This window comes from Varroa jacobsoni, unplaced genomic scaffold, assembly GCF_002532875.2.
Source record: "Varroa jacobsoni isolate VJ856 unplaced genomic scaffold, vjacob_1.0 scaffold_221, whole genome shotgun sequence".
NCBI classification, from domain to species: Eukaryota; Metazoa; Arthropoda; class Arachnida; order Mesostigmata; family Varroidae; genus Varroa; species Varroa jacobsoni.
In genome coordinates this window covers 267,004-291,025 of record NW_019213123.1, presented here as the reverse complement: position 1 = coordinate 291,025, position 24,022 = coordinate 267,004, and the positions used below count along the sequence as shown (strand labels likewise).

The 24,022-nt window shown below is 39.0% G+C and overlaps 2 long non-coding RNA genes across 4 annotated transcripts; both read right to left on the bottom strand.

Moving 5' to 3' along the window:
• Positions 1-2,033: 2,033 nt before the first annotated feature.
• LOC111273746 (uncharacterized) lies at positions 2,034-16,627 on the bottom strand. 3 transcript variants are annotated; one of them, XR_002688014.2, is made up of 4 exons: positions 15,131-16,627; positions 13,452-13,570; positions 12,866-13,225; positions 2,034-3,902 (listed from the first exon to the last, which is right to left on the bottom strand). It is a non-coding gene; the product is annotated as an uncharacterized LOC111273746 (long non-coding RNA). The 3 variants fall into 3 exon arrangements; XR_015316059.1 differs by having other exon boundaries at positions 12,866-13,570; positions 15,131-15,318; positions 16,415-16,627; XR_015316058.1 differs by having other exon boundaries at positions 12,866-13,570.
• Positions 16,628-18,705: 2,078 nt separating this feature from the next.
• LOC111273732 (uncharacterized) lies at positions 18,706-23,496 on the bottom strand. The gene is made up of 2 exons (XR_002688009.2): positions 20,641-23,496; positions 18,706-19,952 (listed from the first exon to the last, which is right to left on the bottom strand). It is a non-coding gene; the product is annotated as an uncharacterized LOC111273732 (long non-coding RNA).
• Between the last annotated feature and the right edge of the window lie 526 nt (positions 23,497-24,022).

Sequence of the window (24,022 nt, the reverse complement as noted above, 5' to 3'; positions counted from 1 at the left end):
AGAGATTTTGACTAAAACTAGACGATAGGGTATTACAAAGCTGTTAAAATTGGGAAAGCTGCGAAACAATGACGACATTGTGCGTCGCTCATAAAGCTGTGCTCTGATCTACCTGTCAACCTTGAAATCCTATGCACAACGCAAGTTTTAAGTATGACCCGAATCATGATCTGCAATAAGATGCGGATTATTAGTAATGTTATGTTTGTCGTATGCTGTATGAATTGCTTTTTGTAACACCCGCTCCTAGGTGCATATACAATTCAGTGTATGTAACCGCGTCGCCATGTTACGTCTGGTCTGACACGTTTACCTAAACATTTAATAAGTTACTGTTAACGTTTGTAACCCTGAAAGATAAACAGAAGCTTTGGTTACTGTCCTTATTCGTGTTCTGTAACAATTTGCGAGACGAACCCGTGGATGACAAACAAGACCCTGCTGTTTTTCGTATAGGGCAAAAATGGCCACATCTCACGCACTACGCGGATGTTCCCTTTACAGATTGCTACCCTCTCTGTTGTAATTAGTCGCTTATTACTGACCAGTTCGTCGTAAGTTTTTTGTCTGACTCAGACTGCTGGGCTTTTTTCCGTGTTCTTACATTTCTTGCATCCATGCGAACTTACAGCCTATTGGAATATATGAAAGACAACATGAACTTGTTTTGATGAAATTCGCATTTCTTCCCCTTCAAGGCTACAGGTGACGTTGTTTAGTGCTTCATTCACGCGTTAGCTGCCGTCTGCTCCACGCGTCCTAGTACGCATGCATATTACTGGGTGTCTACGTATGTGTTTGTACTTGTGTTTGAAGATATTAAGAACTAACCGTAGGTACGTAGAAGTGTACACATGTCCAGCAGCGTAGAGCTTACCAGCGACATCGAAGATTACATGTTGACCGCGAAGATGATAGGCGTGGCCGGCCACAGGTCATCCTCTGCCCTGCACAGGCAAGAACTGGAGGATTCCTTTGGTAATAGTTTTACTTACTGCGAAAATAGAACTGTGGCCTAACCCTGAGGATCGGAGGGTGAGAGAAGACGTTTTGGAGTATTGTCTAACTATACCAATATTAAGAGGCACTATTTACTATAGCCTGAAGAAAGCGTTAAGGAGGATAATACAAATAATCGCATTGGTTATCTTGCTCATCATCACCACGCCGATGATAGCAGAAGAGGTTAAAAACAAAAATGTTAGTTGAATAATAGCCAAAATACAGCTTTACAGACTGTTTCGTAGGGAATCTTCAATAAATTATGATAAGCATCGATAATGCTGGTAAAACCATTGTAGAGGGGGGCCGTTGTTCGAGGCTAAGAAATCCTTCGGTTGATTGCAGTTGATGCTAAGGAATGGCGACTGATGAATTTCGCTGCAGCAGCGCATTTCCCTATAACCCATATACATGATCTTATAGTTGTTTGGACTCAACTGGGTCATCGTCATAGAATATAACATACCGCGACTCTTCTGCGTCTTTTAACAATGTTACGCAAGTCAAATAAGCGACCTTCTTCCGCTGCACCCATGAGTATATTGTTAGACTCCAGTTCACCCAAGTAACACAAATGGGTGCACTGGGCATTATGGGCTTTTGATAATAAAATTCTCGTCTACCTCTTTTGTTGCTGCTACTACTAACATCACCACAGCTCCTAAAGCATCAGAACAGCGTTTTTTTTTTACTTTAAACTGGCCGCAGCAGCGCGCGGGCGACGAATCAATTGGATTAACAAGATGAATGTTTTCATCTGGAGCAGATACTTGAAAGAAACATCAGCTCTATACATGATCTACACGGCCGATGCTTTTTTTTATCTGTCGTTTTCCTTAGTAAATAGTTTGACAGTACGTACTCTAGACTTTATGCTTTTTGCTTCGGTATTTCTTCTGTAGGATCTCTTCGGTGGTGTTCTCGTTGTTACAATATTGTTCTAACAGAGAGAGCAATATATATTTTACTGGAAAAATATAATGTGTAGACAAGGCATAATCTCGTGCGCTAAGAAGCTTATTGACTTTTTTTTTTTTTTTTTTTGACTCGTATCGTTTTGTCTTAAAGCTTTTATTGAACCTCATTAAATCCAATCTTGTTTTCTGCCTTAGACTAGCGGTTTTACATTGAGTGCCGTGAATTTCTGTTCACTGACAAAAAACTGTTCTAGCATCACCAAAAGCCGTTTGGTTAGAACATCCTAAAAATAGAAACGGTAGACACGAATGATCCATCTCCATGATCCTATCGGGACGAACATCTTTTTTGAGTCTCTTTTGTTATTAATTACCCTTAATTATTATTACCAGTAATTAATCTAAGTTATTTAACTTATGCAGCCCTTAAATAAAACCAGGCTGATCGGATATGTCTAAAATAAGGAGCAGAGGTCTCACTTTTGCTGATTTTTATTGACTCTGGTATCTACCTTAAGGTACCTGCTAACGCGTAATTCATTTAACCGGTGCCATTCCTAAATGTTGGCTCATTTCTGTGGACGTATGAAGAGACATTAAAAAAAAAAAACATTCAAGAGCGTATCTCTAACCAATTTGTGGTCATGGAATATATCGTAAAACGTTTCGGAGATGAACGAAGACTCACGTTATGAAGATCACAGCTTGAAACCGAGCTGTGGGGGGAACGGGGAGGGGATTCGACAAAATGTTTTATACTCCCAAAGCGTAGTAACAAGCGATACGCTAGAGAATAAGGTCTTTACAATCAACTGTTCTGCGCACGTTAGCGTATTTCATGCACGGAACGTTTTTTTTTTTAATGTTTCGCCGCTTATGTCGATAGTTTAGCTTCACCAATATAACACTATGCAGAAAGAATAATAGGTTACATATATATTGGTCCGACCGAAACGCTCAAACTAGTGACGTTTGACTTGTAGCTAAAGGCTTAATCGTCTAGGCCAGATTTTTACTAGACCTAAAACTCGAGCACGTGTTTAACTGACCAAGCATTATTTTTGTCAATTTTTACTGAAGACCTGTTGTCTACTTCATTCGACGCCGCATTGAGCACGCCTAGCATAATTTTGTGCAATGACTATTATAGCGACATTTACTGGCACCGAGAAAAATACCTCGTGGGTCCTAGTAACGAGAATACACTTAACAGTGCCATAATCATCTTAATTTCACGTGTTCCATCCACTCCTGGAGATATTCGTTGCCACTGGATTGTGAGGCCTACTATCAGAGGCTTTTCATATGAAGCTAGTTAGATAACCGAACAACTCATGTCTAAACCTAACCATAACCTGTTGATACCTGGATGGATGCCTGAAAATAAATGGGCGCTCACATAAACATATAGAACACAGTTTTCTAATCACTTCTCCGACAACATACCCTGTCAAGCGACCAAGCTATATAGACGTTACTGCTCCTGTATCACAAGAAATTAGCAGCGTTGAGGGGCAAGGCTCCCACCGAAACGCGTGCATCCATAGCATACCGCAAATACATTTAATTTTCAACTACACAATAGAATTTCAACATTATTTGGCTATAGCTAGTCATTGAGGACGTGAGATAGACTTACCTAGGATGACCATACGTCTGAATAAGTTGTATTGTAAACAAATTAAACTGATTATTGGAAAAGCTAGCGTATTAAATATAAGACGTATTACTCTTCCTAGCTTTTCATTGATAATTGTCTACAGATCAGTGGCAGGTGGTAAATTCTTCCGTCCAACTTACGGCATATATTCAATAAAGAAAATTCTTTATTCATACATTTTTCTATATGAGTCAAATGTATGTTACCTTACTCTGACTGCCATAAAAACAGTACCACACTTAGAATTACAGTGTTTAAGCAGCTTTCAATGAACTTTTATTAGGTATGCTCTAGTTCTGTTCTTAGCAGATGCAGTGATAGTACTGAAAAAAAGATTCAAGGGGTAGTGTTTTTTAATGTTGGCGCATTTACTAAGAATTAGTCTTAAACAATAGTGACTAATGTCATAATTTTGAATAAATCCCATACTGTGCACTCCCACGTGCAAGTTATTTCCTTGTTGCTTAAGTAGAGTATATATATATATATATATATTCGATAGCAAAAACACAAAATTTTCTTTCCGTTCAAAGGTCAGTTGTACTTTAAAAAAATCGTTTTTAGACATTTTTTCGTAAAATAATAGGAAGCTTAGCAATAAGGTAGAAAATAGCTTTATATGAAATATTCTATATTGTAAGGACGAGTATTTCAAAATTCATATAGAAGCAATGACTTCAAAACTTGGCCTTTTCTAGATCGTTCTGAGGGGTAAGTTTAAAATATTAGTATCTATTTGCTCTCAGCAACGTTATACGGCCATAGTCGAAAGTTTAATGGATCCCTGAAGGTGATAGAAAGAAGCGGCCGAGATGAGCATTATATCACGAGGTTGTTTGGGTTCCCGTACGAAGCGTTTTGCGTCTTCATCAACCTGTTCTCGCTTCTTCCACTGGAGCCGAAACCTCTAGAACGTTTTTTATACGTTGTCTATCTCCGGCAACGTAATACGTTCCCCTAACATGAGAATCATTTCACGAATGGCTACGCCGACTGCCAAGGTACTTTGAATTTTCCGTCAAGCGCCAACGCTTCCGTCAAAACCTACGCATCTGTTTTCAATGGGATTGTACAAACATGTCTACAAGATCGTTCACACACAAACACACGTTATAAATACGTCCGTTTTCCAGACTGAACTGTTCTGATTTTACATATATCAGGTGGATAGCGAGCTTCTTGGATAGTATTTTGTACAAGCAGGGTTACAATGTGCGCCTTGATATCTATACGCCTTGTCGATAAGCGCAAATATATCAGCGGGCAAATATTGCGCGATCTGAGCAAACAATGACAAGAGCACCTAAGAGACTTACGGAGCCTCATTCAGTTTACTTATGTGAGTTACTCACAGAAACAGACACGCTCGGCATGCCCGCTCTACCAACGGGTTTCTATGAAGTAAAACACGTCTATGAAAATCACCGAAGACCTCCGTTTTTCAAACGATCTGCTAAGTGTGTCAATGGAATAGATGGCCTAGCACTTGCAGGATGATCTTATAGTGAGTGAACATATTGAGTCACCATATTGGTTTTTGTAGTAAAATCAATTAAGGCCAGATTGTACAGTTTAAGCAGCAAATCTCTCAACATTTCTATCCGATGAAAGCTTGCAGCCCTGGACCGCAGGTCGCTTCTAGCAAACTCATTCCTAATTGCTTAGGTGTCCAGTGGAAGCTTCGAATGAGTGGAATGAATTCGAATTCGTAATCAGTAAGGATAAGATACCGAACAGCCCTGTTAAACGTGTACTATATTCAATGGGAACACAGCTTTATCGAAAAGTCATTTATGCCGACAGCTGTAAATAAATTGGTTTCCGCTGCAGTAGAAAACAATGGTGAGATTTTGTGTCTGGTGATACGTGCTAGCGCCGACGTGTTATCCTAGCGTAAAGGGTAGCATCTTCCTTTTCATTCAGAAATCACCATTAGCAAGGAATCGATACCGGTCGGGTTTATCAATGCGTAACTTTAAGATTTATATAAACCTACTGAACTTTCAGTGCACCCTATGGATGCCTACATCTACCTTGCATGCACTAAACATACTAGGATCAGGATAGTTAAATAACAAGTTATATCTAGTCACGCCAATGTTTCGCTGCATAATACTCGATAGTGTATGTATAAATGTACTACATATGCATACTCGATGTCACACAAATTAGAAAGGGAAAACTAGAAGCCTAGCGAGACAGCTCTCTAAATGAGCATAGTCAACGTGAGATATGATACATTATTGCGGATGAATCACATATGCCTCGAGAATACGATTTTTTTTTGCCGAAAATTTATACCCTTTCAACTTTAGGAGATAGTGTATTTAGGGTGAGATATTATTATATCACACACTTGTTGTCATCACAAGACCAGTTCAATTGGCGTTCAGTGAAATTGTATAATGAACTTAATAAAATAGGTGGATTCTAAGTTAAGTTAGTTTTAAATGAACGAATAAATACGAGGACTGTGTTGGCGCATACGCGTCAATACGTTCTACAGCCAAACGACTCATCGTTCGCGACGCGGGCAAATAGTCTAACCTCATTTGAACTAAAATACATCCCGGAGCCACACCTATTCTCTATTTTATACAACTATAGTGTATTTCAATTGCCATGATAAGTGTATTTTCTAACTGATTTTAGAAAGTCAGCTGACGCTCGGCTAAACTTGGCGTTTCCTTCAATCCACTGGGTGGACTTATGAAATAAAGTTCAAGTTAGAAACCTCACACTCATACACATCGCTCACACTTTCAGGCTAGTTTATTTGTCTATGTATTATTCAGAAAGGAATAGAACATAGCCACTAAGCTTAATACTTACAGAATCTCTAAATTTATACGAACGAACGATTCCTTCGATGCATTTGTCTCCTAAACAGAGTTCATCAGCATAAAAATTGTTCCTTTATTGATTGTCCTGAAAGTAGGTTCATAATATTTACGCTCAGTGTCAGCTACAGCCAAGATATCGTAGATCTGTCAGAAAACTAGGAATATGCAGCCAGGAAAAAGGATTTTTTGAAATAAAAAGTAAATAGAGGGAGGAAGCTTTTGCAACTACACAGAGTTCCCGCCGGACACAGTGCATCTGGCACCTATTAGATTATTATTAATTGCTGCTATATTAGTTTCCCTATGATAATAGCCATCATGACTAAATCCAGTATCCATGACTAGATCTGGAGAAACCCCACACATTTACTGTGTATGCCCACATGGACAGGTAGGCATTCAGAATTCCACAAGAAAGGAACCGCGAAACAAGACCCAATTTCCATGTTACTATCGAAATCTATAAGAATATTTTTATTATGTATGTACATGCAATTGTTACAGCCGTCACGGGACAGCCATGGATTCAGCCTAATGGTTCAGATACTAGCCTTCGATCCCAAGGATAGCTGCGAGGTTATAAAGGATCGCTCGACTAAATATAACGCAACCCGAAGTTTGCTATGGAATGATAGGTTGTTTAATAAAGTGTCTGTTAATCTGGCTTAAAAAGTGGCCTTTTCTTTCGCTCCTCCGAGGGTTTCACCTACTTTTGAGAAATTACACGGCAAGGTTCGAGCCTATATCTATTGCCACATTGGGTTTCAATAGGCGTACATCCGCTGACTTTCCGTACAACTTTGAGCTCAATCTCGTCCGTGTGTCATTTATAGCGCTGCTCGTTCTATCCTCTGCAGCGAATATCACCCTTTGCTTGACACTGTGCCTCTTTCCGTCACAGAGCTCACAGCGCTCAAACAAGAAATTCAACTCTTAATTGCGTAAAGTTACGTAGTAGTTTTTACTCGCTCTATGCCCTGCTGACATGTCATATTAACGTTGTTCCTATTCAGGTCTGAAGCTATCTAACGGCTCATGAAGCACGTCTCATATATCTAGCCGTATTATCATAAAATATTCCGACGTAGATAAATTATCTTGCTTCATATTTTACGTCCATTTGCACGCATCTATGGAAGGCATGTTCATCATGGTTCGGCATGGTCATGAATCTCCATTCGCCAACGTATGTGACTATTTTAATTTTTCTTTCACAGTATTTACATATTTTAGCACCAAATCAGACCATTCTGCGAACAGCCAGTGTTCCACCCGCCGGATGCATGGCTCTTTTACTGCACTTAACAGACTGGCTGGCTATGTAAAACTCACGAGTGCCACGTGCAAATGAAATGTTCGACCAAAAGCATATCTCAGTATAAAAGTTGATCAATGATTATGCATTGAAGTTTGTCTGCCTTTCCATCACTTTTTCCTCTCGCTTTCCTCCCAATGTTGAACATCTAGCATTCAGATCACCAGCAATATCCTAGCTTTTCTAAATGACCTCAGTTAGTGTGATGTTTATGATGAGCTGTCAGATCTATCATTATCATCATCACGTCAGAGCTATGTAGACAACTGTTACGTTGGTAGTTCTTGCCTAGGAATCTCTATTGCACTTAACACCATCCAGGTATATCGTCATCCTGCTTCTGAAACGGTTGCTCGCACATTAGGAGCAAGGAACGCAAACGATAAGCGCCTACCATCCACTGCCTGCCCGCCTGCCTGCCTGCCTGCCTGCCTGCCTAAGTACGTAATATATGCTGGGATAACAAAATTGACTGTAATATTATCAAACAAGTATTTTATGTTCCGTTAACTATTTGGCTCCATAGACGATATAAGGCGCTTCTTCGACGGGGAGCCATGTTTTTAGAGCCTATCGAAAACGTCAAGTATGTATCCATACCAAAAATAACGTATAACGCGTACCACTAAAGTGAGGTTTATTGCCACCAACGGGTTCGAATAGAAATCCCCCGAGCCCCTGCTCGATATCAACAAGTAAGTCTCACTAGATTTTAAAATATTTTATTGTGCTATTAAGCGTCAGAATTTGTAGCGAGAAATGTAGGTAGGCCGATACGCTACTTCTTGTTAAGCTTTTTTTTTTTTAGAAAAAAAGACTGGCACATTTCCATAATTTCTGTTCCTTCGTGTGTGGTAAAGTATCGCCGTTCTGCACATTGTGTTCCCCTGTAGGAAGTTAGCAAAATCCTAGGCAATATAGCCACTAGAAATACGTTTATTAGCGGCAACGACTCCTTAGAATGGTATTGAGATACTCGTTCTTTCTATTATCTCACTGTGGGTGTGATACATTATGAAATATACGCCACATACGCCTGAGCACGGATCGGACTTTGCTAAGCCAGAAAATCGTTTGCAGTGTCATGGAACACGGCCAACAATACCTTAGAAAAATAACAGAACTCTAAAACGTCAGTGTTTTGAGCCCTAAATTATTTTTGCTAAGCATGGAACCTTTCAGCACTTGCATCCATTTAGACAAATTGCACATGATGCACTGAAAACGATCTACCCTACATCTCTACTTGATAGAAAGCGTTAGTCGTCTCAGACGTCCTATACGCATCGACGTTTACGCTACATATCTGTCCATTTAATTAAGAGTAAAGCAAATAATTACTTGTTACAATGAACACTCGATGTTAAAAACCGGATTTTTTCATCGCGGAAACTATTACGAACGATTCCTGTGAATGGCCCGTACGAGAGAACCGTTAAATCTCTGTGAAATACAGCATTTGTAGAAGGTACAATGTCAAATATAGAGTTTGAATAAAGGAGAACGATATGGGCAAACATACAAAACATGGTAAAAGTTTTTGCAGGTAAGTTATTGTGGAACTTTCTCAAACCTCACGCCACCTGCAAATATAACCTAGCGCAGTGCACAACATAATGGTAGTATCACTTTATATATAATAAAACAGTTCGCGTATATTTATTTCGTGCATTTGCATAGGTAAATGCACATTATCTCAGTTTAGTAACTTCACAAGTTTATATTTACGTGATAGACCGTATTTAGATACATTTTGTGTAACTTAAAAAAATTGTTAATAAAAAAAATTGAAACCTCCTCCATTATTTTTGGCCGCTATGCAGAGTTTAGCCAGAAACAATCCGACAGGAAATTAATACTATAGAGGCATCCCCCCCACGCATCCCCCATCGTGGCATCATAATTGTGGATCGATCCTGTCATTGAGCCTTTGATAACAAGTCAACTGTGACAAAAGCTCATACTGTCGTATGATCTTTGAATCAGATAGGTAGTATGCCAGGTATGCCGCCGTTTTCGTCCCGAACCTATGCGGAAAACGTTCCCGGACTATAAATTTATTATGAATATGGTATTGCATCATTTATTACAATTGTACAATATAAGCTACTGATGTTCAGCGGTTTGTCTCGCTCTACTACTCGTAGTCCTTGAGGCCTTATAAAAGCCTGATTAATACCAATAAATATAAACCGAACGATCCGAAGCATACATTATACAGCACGGCTTTAATCGTGTTTTTGCTTTTTCTGAGTAAATATGACAAACGGCTAGTTAAGTTAATTTTGTGAAAAGTTATTTTTAAGGAACACTTTCTTAAGGAAAGCATAATATGTATAATCACTGAAAAACCATATATCCTGTGAGCCACATTATGAATTGCGTAAAATCTAAATGCTTAGCAAGACATTTTTGTTAGATGATTAAACGTGCGGCCATCAACAAAAAAAAATATTGTCCATCGGTGATGTACTAGTGACCACTCGCTACGACCTATTAGGGTGATACTACTTTGGTCGTATCTAGCCTCTAGCTTTATTTGTAAAATGTCGTAAAAAAGTGTTCAGCTCGTCCTTTGAGTTGCTCTTACGCTACAAGTAATGATTTCGAGTTCTCGTTTTGCACCAATAAAATTATTCCGAACTTTTATACTGACATCGACCTTTTTCTCCTAAGTGCAACTTCTCCGTTCCGGTTTGCTGCCTTGTATTCGTATAGCGTTGTTGCTTTTCTTTTCTCACCGACGACCACGTCTATTTGCTATGCACAATGCGATTTTTATTGATCCCTCAATGGGGTGATCAGCCATTAACGCAAATTGCGCAACGTCATTTATCTACGTCAGGAAAGCTCAATTGTCTCAGGCTTCACCTATAAAAATATTTGTCAAACTAGACTATTTGTTTTACTTTTCACTGTCGATGACTGAGCATAATTCTATTCATGCCGGTACCTCTACCGATCCGTGCGAAAGCTGCGCTACGTCTAGCTTGGCGAACATTGGATGGTTTCGAATTGGTTACCACATTTGGCAAAACGCAGGAAACTATTGCTAACGGATTGGTATTTCTTCACTACATTTACAGATTAAAGAAAAACAAAGGTCTGACTATTTTCACAGACGGATTACTAGTTAGCTTCGAATTTAGAACCTATGCCTACAGTTCATCCTTTCATGCCTTTCTTTTTCTTGTAATGTATTGGCAATATATTCTTAGGTTTATACTAGATAGGCATTGACTGTTGACACAAGGCGGTTAGAGTAAACCTGGAAAATTCACTAGTCAACACTTAGTGTACTGGGCAGTAAGCAGAGCAATGCAATAATTCACCCAACAAATACGTAAAAAAAAACCGACGATCACCGAAAAACATGATTTTAGTTCAGCGCAGGAGAATACGAATCGTAGATAGTAGTAAATATTTAGAAGAGTAATTTGAAGAATATCGGTATGAACACCATGACTTGACTTCTTATTCTTCGATTGGGCTGAATGAACGCATACGAATTAGGTGCAAGGGCATAACACTCACGGACAACTCGACTTTTCGATACTTTACGGTAAAAAAAAAAAGCCCTTCTGCGCAGAAGTGTAGCTTTCAAAAATCGTTTTCGATTAGCCTTGTCGATAGCCCAAGTCTAGAACACTACCTGATACAGAAATGAGCGTTTAACAATCACTCTTTTCAGTCGAAGAGAGGAAGAATTTAGGATATGAAGCAAAACCAATAAAAAATATGTGCTGTAGAGGAAGGACGCATGAAGGACTCTGTTAAACGCAATTTTTGCTTGATAATACGAACAATAATAAACGTTTAAAACGTAAAAATACCACTAAAGCTATGTTAGAGCCTTGGTCGAAATAGTGGTAAATTATAAAAAAAAAAAAAGGGAAAATTGGGCTTCTATCGAGCAGGAGCGTTTCACTGAAAATAGCCCGTCGGCTCACACTCAGTAACTTTTTCATTGGACCCGACTGTTGCTGGTTTGCTATAGTCAGCATTTCTTATACGGTTTCTGATATCCTGCATTTAGCCAGGACTCAGCCCAGGTCTCATTTAGCGACTTGGTTTAGACCCCTTTTGCTTGTGAAATGAACCGAAATGTTTGGTGGAACCATCTCGAAGACCTTAAGAGATTATCGAAACAAGAGCGCGAGAAAAAAATGAATGATGAACCTTAATTAATCTTGTAATTATATTCAAAGATCATTGATTCTAACTATGAGCGCCTCTTACGATTTATCTAATGGTTATGATTAGGGCAAGTATGAAAAAGAAGCTTTCATTTACATGTTAAAAACGTATAATAATGGGATTAGAGTTATTCAGTCGACCAAATCAACCTCGTTGCGTTGCCTAAGACTAGTGAAGTTTTGACGCCCAAAAACGTGAAGCAGCTCGCCGGAGGTAGCTCTATAACAAATGTTAATATTTGTTGAAGGGATTCATTTTAAAATAAAGTATTCTGCGTTCCTCCTAACAGTCCGTCGATTTACATGAAAAATAGCCAAGTTGCATAAAGTTATCCAGTTCCGCCATGGCAATAAGCCGTTCGTAGAATGAACTACAATAATTCTCTTACATTTATAGGCAAAATCATGCCCGTACAATTTCAGTTATTCGTTATTTTAACAGGCGATCATTGACACGCTATAGGAAATGGTAGTTATCGAGTACCGGTACAGAGTATGAACGCTAAACACAGATACCCGGGCTACCGATTCACGATAAACGATGGCCCTATTGCCTTGCGTTTAATTCCATACCTTCGTAATCTACTGGATTCGCCTACTGGTATTCATCACGTAGAGATAATGTGATAGATTGTACTGTGCTAGGAATGATGCAAGTTATCAGCTGTTAGTTTCTGTACGTACAAACCAATACTAATGTGTACGACGTCAACCGATTTTGATCTTCAACTAAACGATCGCTAATAGAAACACCACCGTGCACACAGCCATAGCGGATTCAAAGCCGGTTTGCACCCTGCAGATTTCAAGTTACGTTAATACTTTACCCTGGGCGAAAAGTCCAGGCTCGTTGAAGCAGGTAAAACACCATTTTCGCCCCTTAAAGGCGCTCTTGAATGATCGTACGAATCATAGATTAAAACCAAACTTACCTAGAGTGCGGATTCCATGCGGATATCATAAGTTTTAGCATAAGACATGTTGCAGATAAGCAATGTCGCTCGACACTTTCAGCCAATGGTAAGTTGCGTGAGACAAGCCGCTTTCTGTCGTTTACCGAAGTTCACAGATCTATGGATATCCAAGCGTCTCGTAGACATGCAACGAATAAGTTCCAACACCGCGTCGACAACGGCCAGAGGGAGTTGCCCGCGTGCTTAACATGTAATAGCATTAATCAATAGCTAAACATATCCATATGTAAAGTTCCTTGCTTTTTTGATACTGTAATTTATCTGAATTGTTTCGATGAGCAAGCCGAAGGATTTCCTCAGTTGAAACGACTTCAATAGCTGTTCACCTTAAAAAAACAAACCTTCTCATTAAATTTAGAATTAATTAATTTCAAAAAAGTAAAGCTGTCGCAAATTACATTTACAGAAAATCTATTCATTTTTTTTGCTCCACATAGTTATATTTGCTCAAGACTTATGGCAACTATTTTCTTTGATATTCAAAGGTGATGATATATCATATATTATCATGTTTAGTTCCATTGCCCAAACGCACTCGTCTGACCTGGTGCATTGATAACGGATCGATGATTCGACTGGCTTTAGAAGAACTCGTCCAAGTACGTGTATGATACATACATCAATAAATCAATTGTGGCAATCTATTTTTGCACGTACAGACACCTGCAAATGCATACAAATACTCATTGTTCAGTTGTTGTGTCTTATTGTGAATGTATCAGTAATTTATGACTCTATATACTTGCATTCATTTATCTGCGGACTCCCTCGTCACCTTACTACTTACGAGAAGACGATAGTTTCATAGACTTTTTCCAGTTACTGTAGGGTATCACAGCCTGCCTACTCGACGTTTGTTCTCCTCTGTCAATTTCGTCTTAAGAACTGGTATTTTTTCTTGTTTGCTTACCATCAAGTTATTCCTTACTCAATTTGATTAAGCTGGACTAGGCAGCATGATTTTTCGGAACGCGATTTTATCGTCGGAGCTCAACTTTTAAGTTCATTCATACATAGCTAGTATTTGTAAAGTTCTTAATATTGCGCTTGATGGAGTAATCACGCTCAAGTAACTGTTAGCTACGCGAACAGTATCCGTTCATGCTTCTTTACCGATCAGAGAACGCGTCACTACATAAAAGTGAATGCTTGATCATTATGAACTAGTTTTCTACCTGAGAGTCCCACAGGTATCGCAATTAGATGATGCTCCGTGGCGCAAAAGGGCCAGCCTTTGGAAAGGCTGCGAAATAGGCTTTGTACGAATCTAAAGATTAAAGAGATCTATGTAACGGCAAATTAGAACTCTTGTGCAGAAGCATTTAGGTGGTCAAGTGTGACTGGGTAATCATCGAACAACGCTGTCTGTGATTGTCACAACCATTAAACCCCTTGGTGTATGGATAATGCTATAAAGGTGGGTTAACAAAAATACAGTAAAGTTATAATACAGCTGATCTCAAATAAAAAGAAACTATAATTATGTTATTAAACAAATATCAATAAAAAATGATTTTTAAGTAATATTTTAAACTTGTGTTTCTTTACTCAAGCACGACACAATACTTCTCGCAGCACAAGTTCAACAAAGCAAACACCTCTTAAAGAGCTGCTTAGTTACCGCGTTTCCTAAAAATGTACATGGAAAAGTACCTGCTGTATGGGCTAATGAGCAGTGTTAATAGAATTTATCGACAATTACGAGCACCCGAGAGGGTCAAAGCCATTGCTTGGCATCTTCGTAACGGAATTTTACGGTATACAAGGCTCTGTCCCCTTGTGATAGTCCATTGTGCAAAGTTTGCCTGCTAGTGATTTGTAAAATAAAAAGTAGATATTCATAGTTTACGTAGATACGGCGTGGGTTCCCGCCAATTAGCCCTTTTCAAACAAATAAATAAATCTATTTTAAGGAAAGCTTATCAATATAAAGAGCTTTGCTTCCGTCTAATTGTGCTAACTCTTGCACCGACTCCCTTAGCCGCTCGGGCATGACATGAAAACATTTAGACAATTATAGATAAACTGATTAAAATAAATTCTCTTATACCCTTCTTGGCATAAGAGGTACGCGCATGCCCTTTATAACACGAAACGTAGCTCTGACGGGATACTTTGCTCTCTGCCTTTAACATTTATATTTAATGTTCCTGTCGAATTTGGTTCATCTCGCATGAACGTATTCTAAGTAGAAAAAGACGGGGAACATAAGTCGGCGCTTACCATTATCGCTGCTTATGGGTTTCTAGCAGTCTCACCATCAGTGGTAAGGTCGTGACTGGAGTAAGGCACTTAAGTTGTTGAAAAAGCTAACACTGTCGTTGCCTCGTTTAGACTTTCGCTATTTTCATGGAGCTCTACATCCATGACACCGACAGAGATGTATGTCGATTCAATTCGAAGCTCTCAAGCTGAAATAAAAGATGGTCGTTTGTTAAATAGAGATTACTGTTGCTACAACTGTTTTTATTTACGTCTCTTCAACGTAACTGATTCCAGTTCCAGGGTGGTTCTGCAACCGAGAATCTTTTGTTTGCATTAGAACGATTACCTGAAAGGACTCAAATATATCGCTAGCGAAAAAGGCCAACATTATTAAGCTAACACACGTGAACTGGTAAATACGTTGATTTATCAACGGCTTTATAACGGAACCATTAGGACAAAAGTAGACATATTTTTCAAGCAAATTGATGGATTAATAATGCAGCGTTGTACAACACTATCAAGTAACCAGCGCACCTTGTTCTTGGAAGGCTGAAACTTTTGATCCTGAGTACGACCGCAAACGTTCGAATAGCTTGCGTATTGAAACTGCATTGTCGATAGGTGACCTCTAACGGTACTAACACTCATCGGACATAACTGCGTGGTAAATTTCATAAAAGATATGAAGACAACGACAGAAGCCCCACACCCGTTACGTGAGCTAGTGACAGGCCATGTGAGCCTGTGTAGCTTTCTGAGGTAATTCCACTTCATGAATGTTTTCACCATGACCCCCCATGGTTCAAGCATATAACAATACTATTAAGTTCCATTGATATTCGTACGTTCGTATTTCTAGCGAAAACATAATGTACGCCGACACTATACATTAAGATGAGATAGCGTAGTCCACTTTACATACTGTTGGTCTTTCGTCTCAACCACATGCTTACCGATTTTTCCTTTAAATAGGAATATTGAGAATAATACAGGTGATACACATCGTTACCACTTTAGCCATAAGCTACTTTAGTACTAGTATTGGCTGATGGTTTATGATGCTCAATTTCACCGACGCAGCGAACGTAGCATTGATGTGAGAGGGTTCAATACTATTCTTCACGAAGTCTCACAGAAACAAAACACCGAACAATCGGTGACCTTCGACGTCTTTGACCGGTGCTCTGCCGCAGCCTTGGAAAGTACAAAAGTCTTTCTCTGCCCCTTACGCCTGCTCGAAAACTTTCGGAAAGCTTGACAAATGCAAATAGGGTTAAGACGATTCGATAGTATACTTACGCAGAACGCACTGCTCGGTTATTTGAGGTTCTTCTCAGTATAATATATGACCTATATTCGAGCCGAGCATCTCAGAGTCGATGCCGTAAGATAAAGGAGAGACGTGAAATGGTTATGCAGTTAAGAAGTGCATTGATCGGCTATGAACCGCGGAAGTCTGGTGAAGACAAACATACAGAAGAAAACAGGTGAGCTGTAATGAACGAAAAATTAAGTAAATTAACCCTAATTTGAGTTATGTTAGACATTTTAATAATGTTATTACGTTGAAGAAAGTCGCTAGAGAATTCCCTCATATTTTGCGAAAAATACGAAGGAAGTAAATTTTTTTTTGTCCTTTTTAACTGTACCATCATAATCCACATAATCTATTTGTGGTAGTGCTGTTAGGTCAGACATACATAACGCGTATATTTACACAAAGCTAAAAGTTTGGGCGCTACCTAAGTCGAACTACGGGGCTTGAACTGGTCATATAACACACATGTGCATAGCGTAAGCACGTCTTCAAAGTGCTTACAATCGGACCGACTGCGTAAGCCATATTTGATACATGTTTGCTAAGTTAAGACTATATGTCAATATCAATACAAACTTTACAATAGGTTATTAGGGCATTGATGTACACTGGGTACTAAGCAGAAAGAAAAGCGCTACCAAAATCACAAATCAGATATCTTCTACCAGTAAAGCCGCAAGACTAGTGACGAGACTGACCACAAGGGACTTTGACTAAAATCCGAAACGTTATAAAGACTGTGATTAGGCTCTATTACTTTTTTTTTCCTATTTGTAGTGGTACCAATTTCCTAAATTAGAGTGTAACATTTCTCTGACAGAATAATCTCAAAGTTTGAACATTAATTTAAGGGATAGTTTAATAATAAGTGATGTCTACGTTCATCGTAATCTCGTCTTCGCGAAGTTCAATGTATTACAATGTGTTTTGTGTTTGTGCTTATGCAAATAGAAAGGCATTATATCAAGAAGTGTTGTTTACCCCGAATGAATTGTCCAGACAAACTGTGCTACCTTATGCTTTCCGTAAAGTTCTAATACTTAGCACTTTCTAAAGAGAGAAGGGACACCACCATGATGCGATTATTCAATACGGATCTCAACGGGACCAAAAAGAAACGAATGTATTAATCACTCTATGATCAAATATCACTAGAACTTTCTAATTTTGCTCATGAAACAAGTTAACCATACCGATATATTATTATTACTATCCAAAAACAAGTTACTCGTAGTTTCTTAGAGGTTCTTACAGTTAGCCCTCCAAGCGTTATGTATTCCTCCAAGGTACTCCTTGTTTCTAATGCGATCCTTCGGCACGACCTTTATTAAGTTCTGACAAATGAATAGCAGTACCTTCCCAGTCATATAGATAACTGTATAACAAAACTACCTTATTATAAGGAAGATTCGTCTATTACCCTAAAATCACACACGCATCGTGGCGTCAGCGCGGGCACTCGCCTGAATACTGATTTCTCCCTTGTCGTACGTGAATAAGGTGCGTATGTATCTAAAACTTATTTTTTTTTTGTCTGTACTACTTTATACTTTCCTGCGTATTATCAGCATACGGTGTTACAAGGGGATCTTTCTTAAAACCTATCATATTCAGATGCTTCAGTTACATGTACTATGCACAGTGTTCTCTAAGAGTTTTTGATTTTTCCATAAAAACTAGCCATTTGATATACGTCCTTATATCAAACAGAGCGATTTGACTTCCCGCTGCCTAAAACTGACTTTTATCGGATAACAAACAAACTAATCACTAGGAGCTGCTATAACAGTCTGTTTTTGAGCTCTTTAAGTTATAGCTCTTAGTAATGCTGAGATGAAAATCAAGTAAGTTAATTCGTTTTCATTTAATCTACATCGAGAATAAAAGTTAATAATTAAAATAACATCCAAAACGAGATCAGTGTCTCGAAAACTATTAGTTACAAATGTAATAACTTCAGCATTGTTAGAGTTTTTATCATTTTCATCATAATACATAACAAGACAGTAGGGCGTTTCACAGAAGCTGTAGCCGGTCAGACTTTTCTCTTAGTGCCGTCAGGGCTATTAAGTCCCACTTGAATGAGGAAATGAGAATCGAGATGATAATTATGAGGTTTCTGTTTTGCATTTACTTGCGCAATTCAGTCAACGTGCATCTCGTGAACCCTCCACATAGAGCAAAACAGGCCTTATTAATAAAAACTATGTGAGCTAAATTTTACAGGCACCCTATCATAAGGACAAGATCCGCACACATTTAAAAGGACCAGTTTAAAAAATGACTAAACAATCTTTATTAGGGATTAAAAGACAATGTCTTAAAATGAACATAGATTTGATCAACTTTATGTATTGGGTTGTTTCTGATTATAGCACGGAACAGGAGGCAGTTAGTAACTTCAAGCCGGGAACAATTTCCTTGTTCAGAGTTACTAAATTGCTTGTTGTTCAGAATTGCTGAACAGGCTCGTTGCAAAAAACTGGCAAGTCTGAACGTTACACGCTGCAATTAACATTCAGATCTTCCAAAGCAGTATCTTGATCTCTAACACCAAGCGATGGTGCCATCCGATTGATAAGCTGAACCGGTAAATTAGAACGAATACAGCTTTATCGCGTGCCTTTATGTACCAAATAACACATTACTACCCACTAGTTATTCCCTTTGTAGCTGTACAAAGCAAACGTTGCTAAATAAGTAGCTAGAAATAAGTTAAAATCATATAATCTATGAACTATGATAAAGAGCATATAAACGGCACATGTAAGCTATTACAGAGCATCATGAAATACTAAATAGACATCATATATATTATTGCAATACTATTACTATTGATATATAAATTATAAACCTCGAAATTTTACTCACTACATATTATGTAGTTTGATGAAATCTTTCCTTTAAAGTCGGCAATCACAGCTAGTGACGTTGTTAAAAAAAAGTTTACAATCGTCACAAGTTTACAATGGATAAGGGCTGTGGCCTTAGCAAATGCCACCGTAGGCTTTTTACTAACGTCTGTAAAGCGAGCCATAACAGTATCAGATTCAATCTTGGAATAGCGGCAGGTTTTCAGGTCCGTTTCACTGCTTTCAGGGAAATCTTACTTAGGACTTCAAGATAGATTTGCTTGCTACTTCTGGTAGCAGATCCTCGGGCTTGGAAGGTTCTTCTACCAAGCTGCCGACTCTTTTTTGCCGAAATCATTTTTAATTCCAGGAAAATCTTGTTCGGTTGTAATTTTTCAAAATTACTCTTGTAATTGCATTGTTAGAACAGTTGCCCTTGCAACGTGTAGTCGATATCACCTTAGTTTGTTCCAGAAACAGCTTATTATTATTATCGTCATCTCCTGATCCGTCAGTTATGATATCATTGAAAGGAGTGGTTGGGCAGGTGATCATGGTATCACACTTGGCCGTGCAGGGGTCAACGCACGTCTGTAATTCATTACTGAAGTGCTTACCGTGTCTGCACCTCAACTTCGCTTGAAACCATAAAGAGCATTTATAGAATCTGCAAGAAAAAAAAAAGCACATTTAGAATTCAGCTGTTTCAAGCAATACCATTATACCGAATCAGTGAAGGTAATTTACTAATAAGTAAGAAAGAAATGCAACTAACAACTTAGGAAAAAATTGTGAGGCACTTACTTATTTTACTATTGATCTTATTAAGAAAATTACGAGAAATTTACGCTGAATTTGCCAACTTTGTTTATTTTAGCTGAAAAATCTACCTACTATGCAAGTGTGTAGATATTTCGTTTGACTCCTCTGGGAATTTGGTGGGTAAATCGCTACCCGTTTTATGCCCTTTGCGTATATATATATATATAATGAGCTAGATGAGTCTGGGAAGGCTGAGTGTTGTGACAAGTTTCTCGTTGTGGTTGATTACTTCGGGCTGAGTTGGCTGCATGGTGGTAACGTTTTTCTTACACCGAATCCATTAACAGAATACAATTGAATACGGCTCACAACATGGCTATAGTACTTACCCTATATTTCAAATGAAGTAAAAGAAGGAGATTTATGGAAAAACAAACATATATTGCTTGAAGCGATAACTAGTTATTTTTATCGAGACAATTCTTCAGTACAAAATGCTTTCTGAAGCCAATTACTGCAAAGAGGTAGTGATCTTATATGTCTAATCTGTAATTACTGCCTTAGTCATAGTGGACATTCATCCATATACTTACAAGGTACAGTGGTTAGGATCACCAACGTTCTTTCTAAGTGAGCCATCTGAAAGGGACGTTTGACAGAACCTACGTACATCTTCGCCTCCAATAATAGTGAGCGCGGGAGAGAGGGCCGCCATCGAAAGGACGAGAAGGACATAGGCGTTCATATGCTTCATGGCTTGACGTTCCCTACAGAAAAGTAAGCGCTCACAGCTAGCTACCAAACGACCAGTTTCGACCACAGTGTCAATCGCCTTGTCCTGTACTCGTACTACAACGTATAGAAGAGGATCACGAATGCTGTTAGAAATGCCGACAACTCCTTTTATAGCAGGTCGTTTTATTAGGGATAATCTCTAGTAATAAATGAGAAAAAGGACTCCGTCAGCTCCCTTGTCGGCGGCGACGACGACGACGACGACGACGACGACGACGACTACGACTATTTGCGTAGGCTTGAAAATAATACAATACTACCTAAATAGTCTGGTGGGAAATGACGGCCATAAAAGTAGATGAGCGAGAAACAACTGTCGGTCTTCGTCGTTGACGTCGCTATAGGTATTTTGGCCTGTCTGCGAATTTTTAACCACTCGTTTTTAGGCAGCTTATACAATAGAAACATGAACACCATTGGTGGTTATAGCTTATTGAATAGCAGCAAAAGTAACCTAATTATCTCAGAGTTACGTTTCTGTAAGCAGTATATGGATGTCTTTTGACTTTGCTTTATGTGCAAGGATAGGTATATTTGAAATGAAAGATATAATCGCGTTCATTACTGCTGCTTAGTCTTACATTGTGAAACGTGTTCACGTATACCTGTTTTATTGAAAATCTACGTGCTTTACAAATTTCTTCCTAGATATTTAAGGACGATATTACAGAGATTATTTGATATATTAATATTATTATGGTGATAGTTTTTACTCAGCTCGTATGTGCCAAACGGCTGTCGAAACTATTGAGTACGCAAGTCAGAATGTTAACAACTTTCATCAGTCTCACAGTTGAGTACTAGCCCGCTCGGGTCTTGAAGCCTTTTTTAATGGGCACCAAAAAATCTGGACGTAAAAAAACATCGATCGTCCTAGATGCTATAGGCGGCCGCTGTAGGCAATGAAAGAGCGAAGTGATCCACTTTGGTTATATGGATTTTGAATTATGATAACTAATACCAGCTATGCACAATATAAAGATTGTGCTACAAATCACAACGTGCGCTAATACTAAGCAACTGAGATGACGGCCTCGAAATTACCTTAAAAACACAAAAAAATCGATAACATTTTTACTAGTATTCGATCTGATTGCTAAAATTGTCACAAGTATGTCTGTTAGAACGCACGTATGACCTCCTAGGTTAGCTAAAACGAAATTGGTTAACATTATAGTTCTGTATGTAGATACGTAACGTGATATTAGAAATATTTAAATTAATTTCCTATTGCCAAGTGGCTTTTGTCGATACAACTGGCAATAGTCCTTACTGTCCGCTACCTTGTCATACAAATCAAACGGTAATTTTTGGCCCACCCAGCATATAGAGTATTTTTTATGTATAACTCTATTATATTAGAGATTGTTGAACTTTGATTTTATTAAAATAAAAGAAATTGAGATAGCCAAACCGCAAAATATTAATTTTTGTGTTCATTTTTCATCTGGTATCGTACCAGCTAAAATGATACAAAAAAACTGGACAACGTTTGTAAGTCGCATCGAAAATGGCTGTAGTATCCCGTTTTTCTCATTTTTTCAAGAATGTTTGCAGTGTTCTTGATCTTAGCGACGGCTCTCAGCAGGCCGTATGCTACAAAACGCATGTAGCATATAGCCCATAGTGAGCCTAACTTGGTCGAGGCGAAAGGAACCGTTTCGTACTAAGATTAGGCTCCTATTTAGAACACGCTTGTATTTGTACCTGAGCGGCACGTCATGTAGTAATGTGTGTAATACATGTGCTACTGGTACATTTAGATCGTACGAGTGGAAACACATCACGGAAGCGTAGATAATGCCAAAAACGGACATGAAAAGAACGCTAGTATTTATAGTTGTCGATAGAGAGTCGCAGCTGTATTGCAACTTATCCGTGAGCGATGAACGACCTCCGTAGACTATCATTGAATCCAGGATTAGTTAGTGTTTTGTCCGTCGCTTGAATGACTGCACTGACCCATCTGCTTTGGTTGTTTTGACGTCTATTTTTGAGGCAATATCTATTTACAGATTCACACACGAGTTACGTTCGAAAGCATTGAACGTCGTTGACCATCGTTCATTACGGTGCATTTTTTTCGAATTTTTCCCATGCGATAATTTGACTGTAGAAACCATCTGACACCGTTAACAGATAGACACTCTTCGTCCTCCAAGCTGCTTTTACACTCATCGATCGGCTCGATTCGTTTAGAGCTGTAACGCGTTTGACGTAACCGGCCGATGTATGGCAGTGCTGCAATGTCTCTACGGAAGGCTATCCCGTAACATTGTGATACGCTTCCTATAGGCAAGCAAGGGGCATAATCCGAGATTTGACCAGCATTCGGATGCTTCTCGAGCCTCTTTCTTTTATTTTGACTGTTCTGCACTCCACCTCTGCGATAAGTGTCCTTTCAACAACAGAAGCAGCTGCCTTATGGGCATGAAACAGTTGTATCTTCGCCCAGTATTAATTTTCTTCTTAGCGACCGGTGCATTCACTGACGTCGAACGGAAAAGACGTTTCCCGAAGGGCCGTCGTCCAGCGGAAAGTGTCTGTACTCGGGAAAAGAAGCAGACTTTCCTTTTATCTCCTATCTAATCTCTGCTCAAAAGCCTTTACAATCGAAAGGGTTCTGTGGAATGCCTGAGCGCGGTACGCAATAGAATGTCGGTTGGCATTTGTAGAGCTAGAGTGAAAGTGGTGATAGAATGAACGCAAGCGAGCGAGAGTGAAAAGAGGGCTTTCGGGCGGAAAATTGCTTTTGAAGGAAATGCCTTGCGGTCCACATAGACGTAGGTTAGTCCGCATCATTACAGAATATGTTAAATCTAGATTTCATTGTCACACTGGTTCTGCTGTTACTGTTGCTATGGGGTAATAAATGAGCAGCATCCGCCATAACGGGTTAAAATGAACGTGGCAATAATCTCTGGGCCCGTTTAGAAGACTCGTTACCTATATCATTAAGATGAAAAATGTCGCTTTAGTAACGAATTGGGTCGTTTCCAAAAGGTCAGCCTGAGGTGGGTTAATATTGAGCGGAAGGTTAGGGGAAAAGCTGAGTACGCAGGACTTGATTGGGACTCGGTACACCTGTAAAACAAGCTATACGCAGTTTTTGTGTCATTAACGAGAGAGGCCCTCTCACTCAGAGATTTGCTTCAGAACCAGCGTGCTACACAGAGCACA